Below are 10334 nucleotides of genomic sequence, written 5' to 3' on the forward strand. Positions count from 1 at the left end.
AGGATAGTTCATATTTTATTTTTTAAATACTATTTTAGTTTTAGTATATGTTTCCAATTGGCCCAGACAGTTTTTGTTTAATGAAGGATGTATTAGATACAGAAGTTTATGATGACCTGCCAGGTTTGGCACAGGTGGTGGTACCGGGGATTTTGTGAGTTCACAGTTTAAAGCAGGAAAGTACGCTTATAGTAATTCCAAGCAGCTTGAACAGCAATGATTTGCCTCCAGAGGTTGTACGTACATGTGTATATTTCCCCATTTTTGTTTCTAAATTTTGTTTAATCTTACTTTCAGTTAGAATTATTTTCTTTGTCACATGCAACCCGCTTTGCTCAAGGAAATAAGTACCTGCACAATATAAAATTAACATTTATGGTTATAATTGTGAATAAATGTAATAAAATAATTGTGTTTGTATGTACAACCTTTGGAAACATACCACAGCTGTACAAGTTGTTTTGCAGTTACCTGAAGTTTATCTCCTTGCTTTGAACCATACACTGGTGAAATCCCTTATACCTGCTGTTGGTAACCAGAAATGTTGCCAAGAACAATAGTGACCGTCGTTCCAGGTAGAAGCAGATCCGAAGTTAGTGTTTAAAAATCAGGAAGCATTTATTATACAGAAAGCCAGCAACAGGGATTCACACAAAAATGTTCAATTCAACTGTTAGAGTTTGTGGAGTTTATACAGTTACATTTACATATATTCAAATTTGTGCGCAGAATACAGCATGAACTCTGATTGGTTGTTTGTTATACAGAGTTGCCCTATAGGCTGCAATTTCTACCACTGTGTCTTATTGGTTGTCTTTGTAAAACAATGGCGGACTCTCACATGCACGTGAGGTTTTGGAATACACAAATCTGTCTGTCTCCTACAGCACAAACTTTCTGTATCCTAACAGTCCCTCCTTTTGACACAACATGAATCTCATGGTTAAGTCAATTTTACAGTTACATTTATTTAGTCATTGTTCAGGGTGAGGGCGAAAACCTGTCAAAAACCTGTGTTAGGAAAACTTCAGGCAAAATTCCCTCACGTCCCCCTTACGGGCGAACGAGATGTACTCCAAGAACATAACTTGTAAAGAAAAAGTCCTTCTGTTGCTGGCTGGATGGATAGTGACATTGGTTTGGTAGGGAAGGCTCGATTCAAGGCTTGGTGGGATTTCTTGCAATTTACTCCTGGTTTGCAGCAACATGGTCTTGGAGGGTGGTGTCCTCGGCGCCGGTATGGTGTCATGGGAGTGTCCTCTCCGGCATATGAGGAAGAAAACAGAATACCATGTGAGGGCATTATCAAGTACTCCCAAGTTATTACAACTTGGTTCTATATTATGTATGCTGTCGGAGTCTTTGTATAGTGAACAACTTGTGTGGTTTGCTCATTAGTTTTACCACAGATTAACTGTACGAAAATTAATTTCACACCTTTAATTATCAATGCCAGTACAGTTAATCCCAGTATAATCAGAAAAATGTATTCAACTACAATTTTGCCAAGGTCACCCAAATAGCTCGATAACCATTCAAGAAAACCAGGTGTTGTAGGTGATATTTCATGTGCGGACCGGGAAACATTATTGATTTTTGAGATCACACGTTTCAGGTCATCCTGATTATCGGGAATATAGGAACAGCATTCGATGCCAATTATTTTACATGTCCCACCCTGAGCTGAGAGGATATAATCTAATGCAGCTCTGTTCTGTAGAGCCATCACTCTGACAGCTGTCAATTCCTCTGAAATTTTGCCTAGACCTAATGCCGTGCTATTGGCCAAAAGCTCTACCTCTTTGGAGAGGTCGCCAATTTGATCTAGAGCGGACATAACCCCATAAGTAGGAATGAGAGCACCAAGTGCTCTGTTCCAAACAGACTGATGGTGAGTTCCAAAGACGTCAGTTGATCTTTCATATCTGACTCGGTCCGGTAGAATAGATGTAATTCTCATGGCCGGGACCAAATGTCCTAAGGCGCAGATACCAGACCATGAATTAGGCAACTCAGAATAGGCATTGTTCCCACAAACCCAATAGACTCCCATAGCTGTGTGGTTTTGTACAGGTTTATCATGGTAGTTAATAACCGTATTGCAGTCCAGGGTCTCCAACATAAATAGAGCCATTTTGTTTGAGGCACCACAGATATGGGCCAAGAGACAGAGCAATGTTAATGGGTTCAGGATCACATATATGTTTAGGTCTGGTAACAAGTTCACTTTTGCTATCGCTATCTGCAGTGTTATACTTGGAGGCGATAGGTACGGACATCATTGGAACACCAAGTGCGACAGAATGTGGTATTAATCCACAGACATAGCAGCCAGTCTTATTTGCATGTTTGGCTGTCATGTGAACTAATTGCATGTAAATGTTATTGTCCACAGCACTTACTCCACCATGGCTCAAAACTGTGATTATAATTACAAATGAATTCAGCATGTTGGATGGGAGCATAACTTGAATGCTCAATTTGGTTGAGTATGTGAAAAAATTGGAACGTTTGCACCTGATTCGTGAAGGCTGCAGTCGTCCGTGGCAGGGAGTTCTTCAGGCTTTTTGAGGTCTTCGGGTGATGGGCATGGTTTGGTCCGGGATTGGTGGATCCAGACCGGGATGCCTGTAACTCGAAGAGCAGTCTCAGAGGTTAGTAAGACCTGGTGTGGTCCTTGCCATCGAGGTTGGAAAGATCTAGGATGAGGGGCTCTTATCATAACCCATTGTCCAGGTTCATATGTCTGCGATTCTTGCCCCCCCTCCTTTTGTTTATCTTTCAGAGTCTGTAATGACAAAGCCTGGGAGGTTAGGTTTTCACCGCTTCATTCAAGTTTTGGCAATACTTCAGCAATGCATCTCCCACTATAAGAGAGTCTTCTGACCCCTTACAAAGGCCAGGGGCTAGTGACATGGCTCTGCCAGTCACTAGTTCGTAGGGAGACAGTTCAGTTACTGCATTAGGGGTTGCTCTCATCGCCATGAGTGCAGCTGGGAGGCCTTGGACCCAGCTTCCCCCTTCGACAGCAACACCTTGGTCAGCTTTTCTTTCAGTGTTCGATTTGTTCTTTCGACCAGACCTGAACTTTGAGGATGGTAAGGGCAGTGGAATTTTTGTTTGATTCCCAGGTACGAACATACCTGTTTCATTACTTTACCGGTGAAGTGGGTCCCTTGGTCTGAGTCTATGTAGCAGGGAAGGCCCCAGCGTGGGCAGAATTCAGATGCGATTATTTTTGCCGTGGTTGCGGCATTTGCACAGGCTACAGGGTAAACTTCTACCCAGCGTGTGAAGTGGTCTATGAGAACGAGACAGTGTTCTTTTCCATGGCTCTTTGGAAGAGGGCCAATGAAATCCATCTGGATTTGCTGAAAGGGTCCAGTAGGCCGTGGCTGGTGTTTCATCATTACTTTATTTTTGGACCTTGATTGCTTTTTGCACAAATGATGCAACGCCTAACGAAATCTTTCATTACCTTGGTCATTTTGGGAGACCACCAATGAAGTGACATGTTGTGCCGCATTGTTCTTTCTCCATTGTGTGCAATGCCATGGTATACTTCACAAAGCAATGAAAGGATGCTCTGAGGGGCAACAACTTTCCCGTCCTGTGTGTGCCAAATGTTGTGCATGCATTTTCAATCCACGTCCATTTTTCAGCTCTTGTACAGGCATCCTGTAGTTTAGCTATGTCAATGTTAGTTGGACCCGACATGTCAATAGCTGCAATTTTGTAAGTAGGCAGGGAGTCATTTAAAGCTGCTGCTTTGGCAGCTTCATCTGCCCAGTGGTTACCCAAGCTGATTGCATCTTGTCCTTTAGTGTGCGCTTTCACTTTTACAACTGCTAGTTTGTTTGGTAGTTTAGAGGCAGTTATGAGATTCTGAACAACCCCCCCATTTTTTATCGGGGTACCTGATGAAGTCAGGAAACCCCGAGATGACCAGTTAACCATAAAGTCATGGACAACACCAAATGCATACCTGGAATCAGTGTATATAGTAAGTCGTTTCCCAGAACCCAACTCACAGGCATGAGTGAGGGCAACAAGTTCAGCCACCTGTGCTGAATCTGAACTTGGAAGGCGGCCTGATGCCATTACCTGACCAGCAATGTCAACAACTGCATATCCTGTAACTGGGTGGGCCCCATTGTAAAAACGAGATCCATCAACAAAAAGTGAGAAATCATTGTCAGAAAGAGGTGTTTCAGAGATGTCTGAATTGGATGGGTGTTCTGGAGACAATGGGCACTCATGTGGCTCCCCGTCTCCCTCGACAGGTAAGAGAGTGGCTGGGTTCACAGCTGGGGAGTGGATGAGTGTGATAAGCGGAGCTAACAAGATGGCTTCCCATCTAGTCCACCTGGCTGCTGAAACACGAGAGAAACGGCCTTGGGTTAGTATGTTATGCACAGCATGAGAGACATTGACAGAGAGTGGAGCTCCTGAGACTAGTGCAGCGGAGACCGTTACTGCTGTGGCGGCAGCCTGCACTTCCTGTAAGCAAGGGGAAAGACCAGAAGCGACAGAATCCAGGCGAGAAGAATAGTAAGCAACGGGGCGTTGTATGCCTCCATGGGGCTGAGTAAGAACGGCTGTCATGTGGCCTTGTTTCACAGCTGACCATAGAAAGAACGGGAGGTCAGAACAAGGGAAACCTAAAGTAGGGGCAGACGTGAGAGCAGATTTGAGAGTGCTGAATGCATCTTCACACTCGGTTGTCCAATCAACGGTCTCCAATGGGCGATGGGAGCCCTTCAAAAGAGCATTGATTGGTGTTGCAATAACAGAAAAGTCAGGTATGTGGTTCCTGCAGAAGTTAAAAAGTCCCAGAATCTTACGAACATCACGGACAGTGCGGGGACGCGGAGCAGTGGCAATAGCAGTTCTCCGGTCAACAGTGAGTTGCTTCGAGCCCTGGGATATGGTAAAGCCCAAATACTGGACAGCGTCTTGTGCGATTTGGGCCTTCTTTGGACTTGCTTTCATATTGTATTTTTCCAAAGCTTTGAGTAAAGCTTCCAGAGCCTGGAAATGAGAGACAGGGTCAGAAGAAGCCAAGAGAATATCATCAACATATTGGAGGCACTGTGTTCCTTCATACTGAGACCATGAAACTGTTGCTAGAATCTTGGCCATTGCGCGATGGAAAAGCGTAGGGCTGTTATGAAAGCCCTGAGGCATGCGTTTCCATGTGTATTGCGTGTTCTGGTGTGTGAAGGCAAACCAAGCTCTTGAGTTTTCAGCAACAGGCAGGGCCCAGAATCCATTGGCAATGTCTATCACAGAAAATATACAGTGACTAGGTTTGATATCAGCAAGCAGCGTGTTTGGGTCAGAAACAATTGGAGCAAGTTTGTCTGCAGCAGCATTAACCGTTCTGTAATCAATTGTCAGGCGCCATGAGCCATCTGGTTTTTGCACAGGCCAGACAGGAGAATTACAGGGTGAGACACATGGCTCAATGACCTCCTGTGAAAGCAAGGACTGAATGATTGAGCCAACTGCTTGAGCAGCTTCTGGTTTAATCGGGTATTGTTTCACAGGTGAGGGCATAGTCCCTGTTACCTCAAGTGGTGGTAATGGTGCAGCTCCACAATCCAGTTTGTGCACAGACCAGCATGCAGGGAATGTTGCACATAAAGCTTGGAACTTGTTAGTCAAATCCCAGGAATGGACAATAGGTGTTGCAACAGATGCTATAGCAGTATGGGAAAGAGCAGCTAATGGCAATGTCTTGCGTTTATGAGAAGCGTCACAAACTGATAAAGCCATAGGCGAGTATGCAACAGTAGCTTTCAGTAATCTCATGCCGTCAGAACCGAGGATGGTACCTTCTGCAGTCCTACAAATGAAAAATGATTGTGTCCAATAAGCATTATTGGATTCCACAAGTACTGGAAAGGATTTATATGCGCGGACAGAATTACCCCCAATGCCAGCAAGATCAATGGAATGCTTTGTACAAGGGAGCGGTAGGTCAGTGATAGAAACAGAAGCGCCAGTATCAATTAGCATATCGCATGGCCGGCCTCCTACCCACGCACTAAGATACGGTCTGCAATGAGCCTGAGTTTCTATACTACTGACTGAAAAGGAGGCCGGTAATTCCTATGCTTTCAAACTGTTTAACATGGCGACAAGTTGTTCTCGGTTCAAATGCGCGTAATCGTCATTGGAGCAGTGCGCGATAGGCCCAGCTTCTTTGTCTGAGGTTGCGTATTCTCCACTGGAGGCGTGCGCCTTAGGTAGGGCAGCTAAACATTGTGGCGCTCGATGTCCCTGTTCTCCACATCGAAAGCATTTATCTGCTTCTTTGTTTGGGGGTGTTACGCCTACTTCTCCTATAGTCCCTCCCTTTGCATCGATCCGTACTATGGCCCGTTTTCCCACAATTATCGCACTTCAGAGAGTTGTAGCGAACAGCAGCAATGGGATGTAAAGTTGAACTCTTCTTCCGTATCTGTTCCTCTAATCGCGAGGCCCACGAAACAATGTCACTAAACGTATTACCCGGGTGTATGCCGATTGCTAGTACCTTCTGAATATGCGGGGCAGCCTCTGCCAGTAATTGTTGCGTAAAAACAGCCATGTCTCTATTTGGATTAGGGAAGCCACAATGCGTTTCAAATGCTTCATACTTCCGATCGGCGTATTCAGCAAAGGGCAAGCTATTTTGTACTACTGCCGTGAAACAATGCCATTTTGGCGCACCTTTACCTAAAGCAGTCTTTACAGCCTCGCAGAAACCGGTAATCGCGTTTTGTAATTCATTATGATTCGCCCAGGGGCCAGATGCCCATGGTTCCTGTCGGAGATCAGCTGGTTCAATTTTGTTCCAGCTTGAAACTGGACATTTTGCACGCACAACTGAAAACATGTCTAGAGGGTGTAGAGACATGCTACGCTGTAGCTCATTTAGTTGTCGCCAAAACGGTAAATTGTCGTCTTGCGCATTAAGATTCGGCAAATCCTTTAATAAAGCTCTCATTTCGATCAGGCTTAAAGGAACGTGATCAACATGCAGTCGTTGTTCATTTCCTCTACCGCGAATTTTAGTAACCATAGGTGCCATGGGCACCGTTTTATTCTCCTTTTCAAAATACAGTGGGTCAGTTATAGTGTGACAAAGATGGAACACCTTTTATTTCAGTCGGAATGCACGCAAGCGCTGTGCTCTGGTCAGAGCTGTTGCCTTTGTTCTCAAGAGATTCTATCTTCTTACGCAGACCAGCTAATTTCGTATCTTGTGCTTGTAGCCGATTATACATTTCGTCACACTTCTCTATGAGCCTCATATGCTCCGTAATTAGTACAATGGTACCGTAAGCCGTCCTATTCTTTTTTTGTTTCCCCCACCATTCTAAGGAATCCGGCGTGGATCCTTCGGGGTCCCAGCCATTTTTACTCATCGCCTTTGCTTGCTTTACATACTTTTGCTGCAGATATGTGGTTATACTCCCGTTTGCATTCTCCTTGTTTGGGGCCATTTTTGCTCGCGAATTATACTTTGTTGGTAATAAGTTACGTCTCTCTGTATAAACGCACGTTACTGGCTAATAGGTTACTAAAGACAACCAACACGAAACAATAAAGACTAAGAGGCCAATATTAAACGTAAAATTCAATAATGTCCACAAAACTTGTCGGGAGTGCGACACACACGCTCTCTCACGACCTGAAACAGAGACAGACTACCCACGTGAAAGAAACTCCGTCTCTCAACCCTGGGCCCGGGGCGTCACTGACTGACTCTCCCTTAAACGAACAAACAAAGATGCGGCTTTGCGCTTCTTAGGTATCTTCGACCTAATACTCAGTAGTGAAAATTAATCACTTCTGTGCTGTGGGCGACACACTCGCTTACCACGGCCACGCAACCACGTGTAGAATTTAGCCTGGATTCACACTTTCCATAGGCAGGGGTGACTCACAAACACCCGGTCACAATAGGCTTAATACACAGGCCTATATCACAGTCAGCAGCACTGGTAACACATCAGCACTGATATTTATAACAAACAATCGTGTAATGTTACACAGACGTTATACCAAAAGACACAGTTTTTAAGCACAAACAACTGATCGCTTCTACACCGGTCAAGATATACGTTATCGTACCACTAGGTGGAGCGTTCCAGACTTCCGCAGTTTTGCCGTCCAATTCGCCAAGCCAATGGTAGTAAAACCCGTTTACTCACTTTTTTGGTCAGGAAAACAACGAAGTTCTGGAAGACGAATCCACCCTGCTCGCAGCGCCAAATTGTTGGTAACCAGAAATGTTGCCAAGAACAATAGTGACCGTCGTTCCAGGTAGAAGCAGATCCGAAGTTAGTGTTTAAAAATCAGGAAGCATTTATTATACAGAAAGCCAGCAACAGGGATTCACACAAAAATGTTCAATTCAACTGTTAGAGTTTGTGGAGTTTATACAGTTACATTTACATATATTCAAATTTGTGCGCAGAATACAGCATGAACTCTGATTGGTTGTTTGTTATACAGAGTTGCCCTATAGGCTGCAATTTCTACCACTGTGTCTTATTGGTTGTCTTTGTAAAACAATGGCGGACTCTCACATGCACGTGAGGTTTTGGAATACACAAATCTGTCTGTCTCCTACAGCACAAACTTTCTGTATCCTAACACTGCCATTATAAAGCTGGCAGGTTGTCAGAAACTTCAGAAAGTACCTAACATTCCCTTCATCACACACAAAACGGTTTAAGTCAATCGAAAATGTCCATTAATACTGAAATAGCATTGAAACACGTCTGATAGAGAATTATCTGTTATGGGAGACATGGTTGGCTAGACCTGGCACTGGGTCTGGGACTGTACTCCAACGTACACCTGCACCAACTCAAGCGGGGCCCTCGCCCTCTGTGGCAGAATCTCATCAGCGCGAGCCCTGTTATGCTATCAATATGTTCATGTGCTGCTACTGTCTCAGTTTACTGACAATGATAAAAAGACTTACAGAAGAAAATGAAATGTGTACACACACAGACACATGCACACACACACGCGCACACACACAGAACCAATTGTCCAAAGACTAAAATGACTTGGAGATTACAAATCTTGACAAATCTGCCTGTGAAAGCACACCTCAAATGAGATGGTTTATGCAGCAGGAGTGTGGAGGTGACAGAAAAGGACAGGAACACTTCCCAGATACTCTGTAATATTTATGAATTGAGCTTTTGTTGTCACGGTGATAGGCAGGGTGTATCCATACAGAAAGCTAGAAGGTATTTGAATGATGAAAAATGCATGAGGCTGCTTATTGATAGCGATGCAGATCCTCTTTGATGCACTGTCTCTAATACCCAACAGATACAGAAAACGTATTTAAGTAAATGCAAGCTACAGGAGGGAATGTTTGGCGTCACCCCACTTTACTCATAATGCCGCATCGAATACCATGACCCATGGGGAAACAATGCGGCATCCAACATAAACAAAATACAGTGCGCCGAATGAGAGTTTCTCTGATCGGCTACACAAGATCTTAAATCAAACATGGAAATGCAGCTTAAGTACGGATACACGCCACTCAGGGAGGCTCAGAATGAAATTAGGTGCCCCTCACTGAAGGTAGTGAGGCGAAGCCTGATATACTGTAACGGCTTAGCTGTCATGAGGAACAGGGATGTTTAAATGCTTATCAGAAAAAATAATACATTTTATGCCGAGTCTGTTTCTGTGCTCTGTGGAGGTGGAGTCCTTCCCACCTGTCATCTGTTTCTGTCCAGGTGCACCCCTCTCACTGCCCTTCTCTGTCTCTCTTCTACATCATGATTCCTGTTTTCCTCCCTCCCTCTTTCTCTCCATCTTGGGAAAATGACCAAAAATGGAAGCGTACAGGTGACTCAATGATGCACCACTGATGGAACCAACACCACCAAATTCTTAATGAGTCTGAGCCTCCACAAACTATAACACAGCAGAAATGAGAGAGTTGACTCTAGTTTTTGAGGTGTGACGTAAACATTTGGGAATTAATAACTTTATTTGCTAGTGACATTTTAGTTATATATTTTTCTTTAGGTGTCGTAAGCTTAAATTTTCCTTCATCCGAAAGACTTTGAGCTACATTGTAGCCTTCAACATGTCTTATTGGAGAATAATGTTTGCCTATTTTGCCTATGTACACAAACAGATATTTTTAAAAAGACAAAATGCCCTTGTTCATGCCGTCCTCTCTTCAAGGCTGGACTACTATAAGGCTCTCTTTAATATGATCCCTGGCAGGGGCCTTCAGCGGCGCCAGTGCAGTCAGAACAGTGCTGCCAGGATTCTGATGAGAGTACAGAAGCACCATCACA

The 10334-nt window shown here is 44.2% G+C and overlaps 1 long non-coding RNA gene across 5 annotated transcripts; it reads right to left on the minus strand.

Moving 5' to 3' along the window:
- Positions 1 to 593: 593 nt before the first annotated feature.
- Positions 594 to 8652, minus strand: LOC135259076 (uncharacterized). 5 transcript variants are annotated; one of them, XR_010331193.1, is made up of 3 exons: positions 8205 to 8652; positions 3479 to 5848; positions 594 to 2788 (listed from the first exon to the last, which is right to left on the minus strand). It is a non-coding gene; the product is annotated as an uncharacterized LOC135259076 (long non-coding RNA). The 5 variants fall into 5 exon arrangements; XR_010331186.1 differs by lacking the exon at positions 8205 to 8652 and adding an exon at positions 7871 to 8022; XR_010331188.1 differs by lacking the exon at positions 8205 to 8652 and having other exon boundaries at positions 3479 to 4370; positions 4849 to 6324.
- Between the last annotated feature and the right edge of the window lie 1682 nt (positions 8653 to 10334).

This window comes from Anguilla rostrata, chromosome 1 (assembly GCF_018555375.3).
Source record: "Anguilla rostrata isolate EN2019 chromosome 1, ASM1855537v3, whole genome shotgun sequence".
In the NCBI taxonomy this organism is placed as follows: domain Eukaryota; kingdom Metazoa; phylum Chordata; class Actinopteri; order Anguilliformes; family Anguillidae; genus Anguilla; species Anguilla rostrata.